Source organism: Desmodus rotundus, chromosome 12, assembly GCF_022682495.2.
Source record: "Desmodus rotundus isolate HL8 chromosome 12, HLdesRot8A.1, whole genome shotgun sequence".
NCBI lineage: Eukaryota > Metazoa > Chordata > Mammalia > Chiroptera > Phyllostomidae > Desmodus > Desmodus rotundus.
This window is the reverse complement of record NC_071398.1, coordinates 55,089,305-55,101,309: the sequence shown is the minus strand read 5'-3', so window position 1 is coordinate 55,101,309 and position 12,005 is coordinate 55,089,305. Positions and strand designations below refer to the sequence as shown.

The 12,005-nt window shown below is 43.8% G+C and overlaps 1 protein-coding gene across 2 annotated transcripts in view; it reads left to right on the top strand.

The window, feature by feature from the left end:
• DPYD (dihydropyrimidine dehydrogenase) overlaps positions 1-12,005 on the top strand; it is a 548,339-nt gene that overhangs the window by 209,006 nt on the left and 327,328 nt on the right. The gene's annotated exons all lie outside the window — the stretch shown is intronic.

Here is a 12,005-nt window from a genome sequence, read left to right as displayed (position 1 = left end):
TTTCCCTGCCAATTGATACTCATTTAAGAGACACAATGAACATAACTCTCCACTAAGAGCATTTGTGTAGAGAAACAGATTCCGTTGCTGATTAACTTCTGTTGGCTGAGGCAAAGTTGTCGTTCTTCAAGTAAAAATGCCCAGATGATTCCCACTTGTATGATTTCTTCTCACAGACTTGTCAAGTGACACTTTCATGGGCTACAGTAAATAGTTTAAAATCAAATGTTGACTCACCAGCACCGATCCTGCTCTATTAGCTTTGGAATATCCCGTAATTAGCCCTGCCACATTGGGCTCTTTGGGCTGTGAGCCTTTTACACAGTCAGTAAACAGAGGAGGCGGCCCCCGTGGAAGGAAGTTCTGTATTTCATGGGGTGCTGATTCTTGTATTGGAGGAAGTAGGACAAAAGTATTTGTTACCAATTATGGAAAATCTTGTTACCTGTTACAGTTCCATTTTTAAGGTCCAGTGTGTATGTTAATTTACCTGTAAAGGTGCTTTCTGATCTCATGGATGACTGGGTCACTCTTATTTCGTCTTGGACCTAAGTACATCATGTCTCCACCCATCCACGTGCTCATCCACCCAGCCATTCATCCAGTTCTTCATTCAGTAAACGTAGGTGTAGACCATGCCTGGTACATAGCCGGTGATGTGATCGGGACTTCACATGCTTGATTTCATCAGGCCCCCACAGCAGTCTTCCGAGATGAACAGCAGCATCTTAGTTTTTCAGGAAGCAGACAGACGCCCAAAGCTCACACTTGAGAGAGAGCTTTAGAGCCTGAAGATGCTCTGCTGCTCTCTGTTTCCTGACGCAGCCCTTGAAACACGTGTGTGTGTGGGGGGGGCCTTAATGGATGTTGGTTGACAAATGGCTGAAAGGAACGAAGAAGCAAATGCAGGCCCGGGAGACCTTGGACAGCACCTCGTGCCTACGTCTGTACGTCTGTACGTGGAGCACCACAGCCCTGCGGTGTTTGCCGTCTTTCTGCTCACTACAAAAGCCCTGCTGAGGTTGGTGCCCCTAGAGGTCTTGTCCCGGTTTTACAGGCGAGGGGCCGCGGTGAAGGGGAAATGTAATGGGGCAGAGGCCCTGCGGCCCGAGAGTAGCCCAGCCCAGCACTGAACTTGGGCCTGGCCTGTGGCCTGCGCCCCTGGCCACTGCACTCCGTGTCCATCTAGCCCCAGGCCGTTGGCTGCAGCAATGTTGGGGATGGTACGGAATGAGAAATCTTGTCTGATGAATTGAAAAAGCTCTTTCATAGTAATTCTAAAAGTTTCAAATTATGGTGGCATAAATTATCTTTGCGACCCCCCCGCACGCCATATAGTCACCCTGCGTTAACAATGAGGCCCCTTAGTTTTTGTCTTAGTAGAAAAATAAAAACAGGTCTGCACATGTGTGTCAGCCCGTCAGCACATCCGTGTGTGTGCATAAATGTGTAGACACGGGTGCAGTTCTACGCAGGGATGTCCAACTCACACTCACACCAGGGACACTCTCTCCTCGTCACTTCAGAGCCTAACTGTGTGTCGAAGCCCCCACAGTGCACCTGGGTATGTGCTTTGGAAACAGCTCGCTGTGAGTTTAGTAAATGATGCCTTCTTTTTTTTAATTGCTTAAAAATAAACATCTGCACATGAAGAAGTTTGGCACAAAATTACAATCTTTATAAGGAGATTTGAGATAGCAAAAGTGATTCCACCTTAAGTCACATCACAGCGAACCACCGTGGAGCGAGTCCGTTCCTGTGGTTGGCCGGGACAGCGTCCCCCCAGGTGTCCTCGGGCTTTGCTAACCCACTGCGCGCACATATTTCAGTCTGTTCTTCTGTCAATAGGGGACCCGGAGGCAGCGAGGGTAATGAGGAGGAATGAGAGTGTAGATGTATTCTTTCCTGCAATGCCAGTTAAATTAAACCTTTCATTCCCACTGCAGACATACAAATCTATCGTCTCTTTCAAGATGAATCCGGAATCAGGAGTCTGCATTCTTTCATTCGTGGTCAAAAGATGAAAATTGATCCCTGGCCACACAAGGGAGCTGGCTGCAGCATCGCAGCTCGATGTGGTTAACAAGGACCACATTTAGTTTCTGTCCCCCCTAACTGCGCACTTACACGTCCCACATACTATCGATTCCGGGGTCATCGGAGGCTGAGGGCGGGTGGTGCCACTTGTCAGTGTTTTGCTGTTTTTCAAGGATAATGCCATGAGCCCTGGTAACAACTGGGACAGGTAGAGTTTAAATCTGACAAATGAAGATTTATACTTTTTTGAGCTGGCAAAACCCTTCATGTAGAAATAATGAAGGAGAATTTGATAGTTGATTTAACACAGGTCAAATGACTTGCAGTGAAAGAAGGAAAAATAGCTCTTTAATTATTAGCCTTTCATCAAGATGAATTGATGATAGGTTTGTCGTGGTAGATCCGGACTTCAGACAAATGAATGGTGCTCGAAGATTCTTTCACCAGACATCATGTAAATTTAAGTAGGCATAGTTTACGTAAAATCATTGGGAAATGTAGCGTAGGTGGGAGGATATGTGAGTAATTACCTACTAATCTTTAAAGCATGCTTTTTCCTTTCTACTGGATAAAAACTACTGTCTTAACATTCAGAAAATGTAGGACGCCGCAGATGGGTACATGCTAAATTTTCACAGGTTAGGTTAAGGCTCCTCCTCTTTATTCTCTGATAATAAAGACTTGTATGCTATCCTAGCTATGTATTTTAAGTAATGGAGGAAGGAACACTGTATTTAAGAGTTTTCATGCGTTAGATCTGGCTTTGGCACTGATTAGGTATGAGGCTTTAGAAAGCTTATTTTACTGCCTTAAAACTCAGTTTGCTCAACTGTAAATGGTCATAAAGATATCTAACCCATAGAGTTGTTCTAGATCTCAAATACACGAGAACTATTTTTAAGTACTAAAACACTCTACAAATGTAAACTCTTAACATATTTATTATTACTGAGCTTTTATGAAGTAGAGCTGTATGTAAGACAGTTGGTGGTGAACAGATCTTCTGAACTACATCCTTTCTTTTCTTTGTAATCTATCAAATACATTGGCAAGACAGCAAGATAGGGTTACGATACAGTCTACGGTGGCTCTACGTCAAAGCTGATTGGGCTAGATTGAACTGCCGATGCTTGCTCTACATGGAGGCTCCAAGAAGCAGAGCTCAAACAGCTTAGCATTAGAATATGACTTAAAAAAATATGACAGTATTTGTAATGATAAGAAATGGCCCTAAAATGATATTTTAGAATAGAAATCACCTGTTCAGAAACTAGAAAAAATATATCATCCCCACTGACTGCTCAGTTTATTAAACCAAAGATGTTTAGGATAACTTTTTGACTTTTTAAAATTAATTAATTTTTAAAAATTATACTTTATTATGTTATTATAATTTTCCTAATTTTTCCCCTTTGCCCCCTGACCCAGCACCCCCTACTCCCCCAGGCAGTCCCCCCACAATTGTTCATGCGCATGGGTCATGCATATACGTTCTCTGGCTACTCCATTTCCTGTACTGTACTTGACCTCTCCATGGCTGTTCTGTGACTACCTATTTGTACTTCTTAATCCCCTCACTTCTTCATCCATCTCCCCCATACCCCCCCTCCCATTGGGCAACCATCAGAATGCTTTCTATATCCATTATTCTGTCTTTGATCTTCTTGTTTGCTTAGCTTGTTTTTTTATTCGGTTGTTGATTTGTATTCTTTGCCATTTTATTCTTCATAGTTTTTTTTTTATTGTTGTTCAGTTACACTTGTCCCACTTTTCCTCCATTGCTTTCCCCTGCTCCATCCTCCCAGTCAATTCATGCCCCTTGTCTGTGCCCATGAGTCCTCTATTCGTGTTCCTTGACTTGCCCCTTCCCCTTCTTTCTCCCATTAAACCCCCTCCCCCTCCCCCTCCCCTCTGGTCACTGTCAGTTTGTCTTTATTTCCATGTGTCTGGTTCTGTTTTGCTCATTGGTTTGTTTTGTTGATTAGGTTCTATTTATAGGTGAGATCATATGGTATTTGTCTTTCACTGTCTGGCTAATTTCACTCAGCATAATGTCTCCAGATCCATCCATGCTGTTGCAAATGGTAGGAGCTCCTTCTTTCTTTCTGCTGCATAGAATTCCATTGTGTAAAGATACCACAGTTTTTTGATCCACTGTTACTGATGGGCACTTAGGTTGCTTCCAGCACTTGGCTATTGTAAATTGTGCTGCTATGAACATTGGGGTGCATAGATTCTTTTGAACTGGTGATTCAGGATTCTTAGTTTCGATCTTCTTTTTCTTAAATAAGTCCCTTTAACATTTCATATAATAATGGTTTGGTGATGATGAACTCCTCTAGTTTCTTCTTGTTTGGGAAGCTCTTTATCTGCCCTTCGATCCTAAATGACAGCTTTGCTGGGTAGAACAGTCTAGGCTGTGGGCCCCTGCTTTTCATGATTTTGAACATTTCTTGCTAGTCCCTTCTTGTCTGCAAAGTTTCTCTTGAGAAATCAGCTGACAGTCTTATGGGAACTCCCCTGTAGGTAACTCCCTGCTTTTCTCTTGCTGCTTTTAAGGTTCTTTCTTTAGTTTTAACCTTTGGTGTTTTAATTATGATGTGTCTTGGTGTGGTCCTCTTTGCATCCATGTAGTTTGGGACTCTCTGTGTTTCCTGGACTTGCATGTCTATTTACTTCACCAAATTAGGGAAGTATTCTTTCATTATTTTTTCAGATAGATTTCTAATTTCTTGCTCTTTCTCTTCTTCTGGCTCCCCTCTGATGTGCATGTTGGACCTCTTGAAGTTGTTGCAGAGGCTGTTTCTACCATCCCTGCTTTTTTGGATTCTTTCTTCTTCTTGTTCTGATTGGTTGTTTTTACTTCCCTATGTTGTATATCATTGATTTGAATTTCAGCATCATCCACTCTACTGTTGTTTCCCTGTAAATTTGTTGTTCTTTATTTCAATTAGTGTGTCCTTCGTTTTGACTGGATCATTTTTATGCCACTGAGGTCCTCATGAAGTTCCTTGAGCATCCTTATAACCAGTGTTTTGAACTCTGCATCTGACAGATTGCTTATCTCTGTTTTGTTTTGCTCTTTTTCTGGAATTTTAATCCGTTCTTTCATATGGGCCATGTTTCTTTGTCTCGTTATTTTGGTAGCCTCCCTGTGTTTGTTTCAATGTATTAGGTAGAGGTGCTTTGATTCCATGTCTTGGTAGTGTGGCCTAGTGTAGTAGGTGTTCTGTAGGGTGCAGTGGCACAACCTCCCCTAACACCCAAGCTGGGTACTCGAGGTGCGCCCTTCACGTGGGCTGAGTACACTCTGTTCTTGTAGTTGAAACTTGGTTGCTGTTGGCAGATCAATGGGAGGGATTTACCCAGGCCAGTCAGCTGCAAGGACTGGTTGTGACCACTGACCACCAACCTCCACTCCCCATGGAGGGTTGGCTGTGCAGGGGCAGGGTGGTGGTGCTCCAGTGTGGTCTGTAGCTGCCCACTGGGTGCTCTGGCCCAGGGGTTTCCTGGGTGGTGCAGACTAAGTTCAGCCCCCACTTCTGTTTTGCCCAGGGCCCCTCTTCCTGAGTTACAAAGCAATCTGAGATGGCTGCTACTTGTGCTGGACCTAGGGTGGCAGCTTAAAAGACACCAGTGGCATACATGGAGAAACTGAGGGGTCTGGCATCAAGGTGAACAGAGGCCATTGTCCCTTTTCTAAACCTTCCCCCCCACAGAGCCAGCAAGCTGCTGCCATATCTGAGACTCCATCAACCTGGCTAACACTGTTTGACCCACCTTGGAGATCCCCAGAGAGCCTGCCCCACTCAACTTACTGGGCCACCCAAGCTGCTTTTCCACATGATTGGCTGGTCTTGGCTCCTGCTGCACAACTTCCCAACTCCTCTCAAACAAGCAGCAGCTGGCCTCAGGGGACCCCAGGCCTGGCACTAGTGGCGGCCAGCCTGGACTCTCATTGACTTCTGAAAGTGTGAGATTTTTATTGATCCTGTGAAGACATGTGCTCTCTGTACTAAGGTTGGCATGGCTTAGTATTTAATATGCGCTTGAATGTAACGTAGCTCTTCTTGTGACTATATTGCATAGCTCACAGGGAGTTTGCATAATTCCCACAGAGCAACCCAGGACTTCAGCGTGACCTCCCTGGTAATCCTGCCATCCCCTATTACTGCAGCTTCCTCACCTTGTGGATTCTTCTAGAAAGAGAAGACAATGTTGCCTTTGCAGTGAGCTCTGATTATAGAGAAATTAGTTTCATTTATTAATTAAATTGCACGTCTGTATAACACTTGATGATTCAAGAGTTCTTAAAACAGCTCAGGGGAGAAAGTGCTGGAGAGGGGAAACCAAGGCACTTAGAGGTAGGTAGGCTGGTGGTCACAGGTGAGGGGACAGGGAGCAAACCCCGGGGTGGGCCTGCCTCTCTCCTGTCTGGGGACTTTATTGGGTTTTGCTCTCAGAGGGCAGAAAATGTCTTGCAGGGCCACCCACACAGGAATGCACCCTTTTGTGGGAGCCCCAAACCTTCTGGAGGTAGAATAAAACCTCCCTTAATTCAGAGCTTCAGTTTTGCCAGAAATCTTGGGAGTGTGAGAGAAACTCTTCTAAAGGTTGTTTTTAACCAGACAAATAGGATACAAGCTAAGTTATATCCATTTGTATTGCCTACTCAGAATTTAATTAATGCAGAGTTGCCACTGTTGACCGATTCTTCCCAGGAAAGACCCCAGGGCGGACATAGTCTCCATGAACTCCGGTCCCGGGCAGACGGCTGGCACACGCCTCCAGCGCAGTCTCCCTTCCCTGCTCTAGCTGGCATTGCCACGAGAAACCTCTTCCGATTCGCCTCCTTTGAATCGATTCTCATAGTTACAATCCATGCATTTCTCTTTTGTTGTTTTTGTTCTGTTTTAGACTCTGTCTCAGCAAATCTCCTTTAGCTGCGTGGTTTCTAAAATTACCCGTAGGTCCTTGTACTGTGCTTAAAATTCAAGAAGGTGGAGCCCTAAAGTCAGAAGCATCTTTGAACACTTGTTTCTTGGTGCTTTATGGCTGCACTATTACACACTGGATAGACGCTTCTAAAAGTTTGCCTCTGTTTTGCTTGTGCAGATGAGAAAGTCCTGCCTCTCTTCCCTCAGCTCCCTCCACCAGCTGTCCCCCTGCCTCGTGCTCCTCAGGGCCCATCTCTGCCCCGGTCCCTGCTCCTTCTGTTAAATGGCAGCAGGTTGCACAGGGCTCCGCCCAGGCTGCCTCTTCTGTGCACACTCTCTGGGGTAATTCCCAAGTCTGTCCGTCCGTCCAGACCAGATTGCTCTCCTGAGCTTCGGACTTCATGTTTGTCACCTACAGGACAGCTCTCTTGGACGTCCCACACTCCGTCAAATGTGTCCCCGATGGAACAGCTTTGTCCCCAGGCTGTGCCCTTCCTCTGCCACCCTGGAGCACAGCCGAGTGCTGTGGGTGCCCACTGACACGGCAAGGGGCTGCTCAGCTTTGGCCGGACCTCTCCCTCCGTTCCCTACAGCCACCGGGTGCCCCGTCCTTCCACATTAGCTCTGAAACGGCTAAGGGACCTGTTGTTACTCGCGTATATCCCCGTTGTCAGTGTCTCAGAGCCCCACTTTCCCTGTTCAAGTTCCTGTAACAGGGGAAGGAAATACAAACACCTCTAGGAAATCTAGAGACAGTTTCAAATGCTATGTGCAGAATTTCTTTGAAGCACGTTTTACATTTTATTCAAAGTTGGCACTTCCTCCCTCAGTAACTCCCCATCTGTAATTCAAATGACTTACGTTTGGGTGAGCGGAGTGGCCCAGAAGGTAAACTGTTCACACAGAGGTTGTAGACACCCCCCGTGAGGCCCTGTTAGTGGAGGTCGCTAGTATTCCAGGTCAAGAAGCACAGGTAAGTATTCTTTCTCACCAGAAGTCACGCAGCATCCCGGCCACGACCACCTGCTTTCCTTCTCACCACCTGCCCATCGGCACTGCCCCCTTCCACCACCTCATCCTCACCACAGTCCCGAGCTGATCACATCCTTTCCCTGCAGTGTCTCCTCAGTGTCACCCACACTCCTTGCTGTGAGCTTCGTGGCTCCTTATGGCCTGGGGCCTGCCTGCCTGCCAAATTTCAAATTGTGCTACTTCCTGTCCTCCCTCTTCCCCTTGTCCCACCCCCCTGACCACACCCTACCTAGTTACCCTCAACTGAACACTTACCCCATTCTGCCTTTGCTTCTATCCCAAAAACATTCATCTCTTGTGACTCAGCTTGAGTGAGATTGTCCCCAGCCCAGGTGGCCTGTGCTTTGGGAGTGTCCTGCGCACAAGGCCGTGTGTCCCAGAACTGAGGGTGGCTTTTTCTGACTCTCTGATCCCGTGTCCCGAGAGCCACGCAGATATCTACGTATCCCTAGCACGTAATACCTGCGTGAGCACGTAGTGGGCACTTGGTGGGTATTCATGAATAATTGGTTAAATAAGTGAACATCTAAGATTTCTACTTCCACCTGGTCTTCATCCTACCTTCAAAATCACTTCTGGCATCCAGATCTGAGAGTTGAACACAATAGACTGTGTTTTTGTTTGGTGTTTTTATGTAATAAAGTTTCAGTACCAGATATGTAACAAATATGCATTGAACCTGCCAGGTTTTATGTGGTTAGTTGTATCTGAGGAAATTTCAAGTGGCACTGAGTTTAAATAAATTATCTGTAGGGATATTTTTATTTTCATGGTTGTTGTTAGGGTGTTTTAGGCTAAAATCATGTTAAATATCAAGGAAGGTACAAGTGTAAAAATAATAGGATTTTTAAAAGTTTAAAATACATAAAAAGCAATTTTGTTAGTGTTTGTCATATGCCAGTCACTGCACTAAGCAATTATCATTTACTGAGATACAGTATCTCAACCAGTCTCTCTGGGAAGCAGGTTTTATAGATAAGGAGAATGAAGCTTAAAATTTAAATACCTGACTAAGCTAGGTTGCATAGTGAGTGATGTGCACACAGCTACATCTGATGTCAGAACTATTGCCTTCGCTTACACCAGGACTAAGACACTTACACATTCCTGTGGGAGCCAGCATGTGCTCCCGGGGTAGTGATCGACAGGGGCGGGTAACTTCACTGTGTTTGGCATTTGCGACCACAGTCTGGGAACTTGGAATGGCCTTTGGATAAACGGGGCACTGTGACTGATTTTGTCTCGGTGAACGTGACTCCTTCACCTCCTGTGAGTCACAGGGTCCTCGCGGAACGTAATGAAGGGGATAGACCCTCTGCGCACATTTACAATAAAATGCATACCTATTCAAAGATATATATATATATATATATATATATATTTTGATAGTCTTGGGTTCCTTGGAAAAACCCAGGCAAGGTTCAGACTCTGCTTCTCGGTAACCTGTTTTGGGGGTGAACAAATAGCTTCAAGAAGGTCAGTCACATGTTTCTGAAATTGCTGACTCTGTGCATCATGAGTGTCTTCTGGAAACTGATTGCATCCTGGGATTTTCTGAATTCCTAGAAAAATATTCTATTGGTTGGCCAAAAAGTTTAATTTTTTCCGTAAAATAAAAGCCACATTTTTCATTTTCACCAATAACTGTATTGATTTGGATATTTTGAGTATGTTGGCCCTCTCTTGCATGGTATAACATTGATTGTTCTCAATTAATGTCTTGATTTGATTGCTATCAACCTCAACGGGTCTCCCTGACCGTGGAGCATCGTCCAGCCAGAAATCTCCAGAACAAAACTTTGCAAACCACTTTTGACACATTCGATCAGTCACAGCGCTTTCTCCACACACGGCACACACCCCTTTATGTGTGTTTCAGTTGTGTCTTCACCTTTAGTAAGAAGTAAAGCATAAGATGCCGAAAACGTTGCATTACTTTCTTCCATCTTCAATAGTAAAGTGGCTACACAAAAATTCACCAATTTTGATAATTTTTTTAAATGCATGCTGATACGATAGCTGTCACGATACAAGCAAGCAAAGTTGTTTCAAATGAAGCTAAGGACAGCGAAGCAGAGCCACCCTATGGAAAAAAACTAAATGAACTTTTTGGCCAACCCAATAATTTCAGGACTCTTACTCAGCAAGATGTCAGCAATATTAAATACATTTGAAGTATATTTAAGTTCGGAAATAATTTATTTTTCTGATATCATAACATTTTCTGAAAAAATCAAGTAATTTTTAGGAAATTTATAAAATTATAGTAGTGATTTAGACTAACACAAATTTGCATAGAAATGTATCATTTGAGTATAAGAGGAAAATGCATAATTAACATGAAACTGAGTTGTGAATATCATTGCAAGAAAAAAGAGTTCTGTGGTAGCACACCCAATATCTGTGATTGTGAGTTGCTTTTTATACCTGTCAAATGTAGTTGCAACAATATAGAGCTGTACTCTGCTTACTCGTCCCAAATGACAGTCCTATAAAGAAATGCATTTTTGTAACTCTTCTGTTGTTAAAGATGAGGAAACAGAGGCTTCAAGGTTAGTGACTGGGCATGAACTTACAGCGAATGGCTAACAAGGAGCAGTCGCAGCCCGGCAGGGGTCTTCTGACCCTGGGCCAGGCGGCGCTGCTCTGCTTCTGGACCCGCCAGGTGGGAGGCACACGGGGAGAACAAGCTCCAGCAGATAGTGGCTGGTCACCACGCACCTTTGGTGCCTGGTCTTTATTTTTAAATAAAGTAAAGGCTTGCATTGTCTCACTGTGCAGAGCGCTCTAAAGGCCAGAGCTTACATGAGCAATTCAAAATGATTCTTACCTTTCATTTCAGGTTTAATCCATGACCCTAACTCTTGCACAGTGCTTCACCCCTTTGCATTCCAAGCTAAGATTAGCTTGGCTTTAAAGGAAACAATTTAAGTGCATTCCCTAAATGCACGTTACATTAAAAATCATTCTGTGAGATTTTCATTGTACAGAATACTGTAGCCTCAAATATAGTTGTAAAATTCACTGAAGCCGTTACAAATGGAGAGGTCGCCAGCACCTGTACTTAAGAATGCATTTGAATAAAAAATATAGAAGTACCATTTTTAAGAATACCTTTGAGAAAATAACTAATACAATGCAATGAGTGCGTGGCACATTCACTGGTGATTAACACATTAGCGACACTTCTGAGATGATTTTGGAAGGGCCTCAGCCTTGCAGGAAGTGTGTGTCGTCCCCCCCCCCTCCCCGCCCCCCGCTCCCCCGCTGAGTTCACCAGAGCATGGGTTCCGGTAGCTGGGTGAGGGGCGCTTTCCCTTGTGTGTGGCAATGGAGGTAAGTGCTTTAATTACTTTTTTAATGTCTGTGCTTTTGTATTTTCCTCTCCTCCTCCCCTTTATTTCCCGCTGTTGAGATTACTGCCTCGTCTCCACAGCAGGTGGCTGTGGCAAATCTGTTTTCTTTGTAGGCCCGGTAGATTTATTTTGTAATATAACTGTTCCTTTTTAGTATTTCATTATTAATGATTTCTTCACTTCGGAATATAGTATCCTTGTGCAGTCCTCAACAGCGATTTCCTAACACCATCTAAGAATTCCAGTCATTAAGGAAAAACCTTTGCCTGAGGCTTATTGTTTGATTTTTTTTTTTTTTTGCTTCACAATGTGAAGATTAAAATTTGAGAAAATTGTTTTATAGAAAAAGCCAAATCAAAGTAAGAGACAGAGTAAAGGGAAGGGAGGGGAATAAAGAAAAAAGGCCCAAGAGGTAAATCATACTTTAATAAATAATAAATACCAAACACCAAAGGGACAGGTAGAATTTTGTGATAATAATAGCAAGTTACATCAATGTATCTTTCCTAGAAGAGGGATTTAACGAGATGGTATATTCATATGAAAATTAAATTTTACTTATTGAAATAACTTCTAATTATGAGAATATGGGAATATCACAAAAGTATGAAGAAAAATACTTTATCTCTTTTTTGTCCAAGAT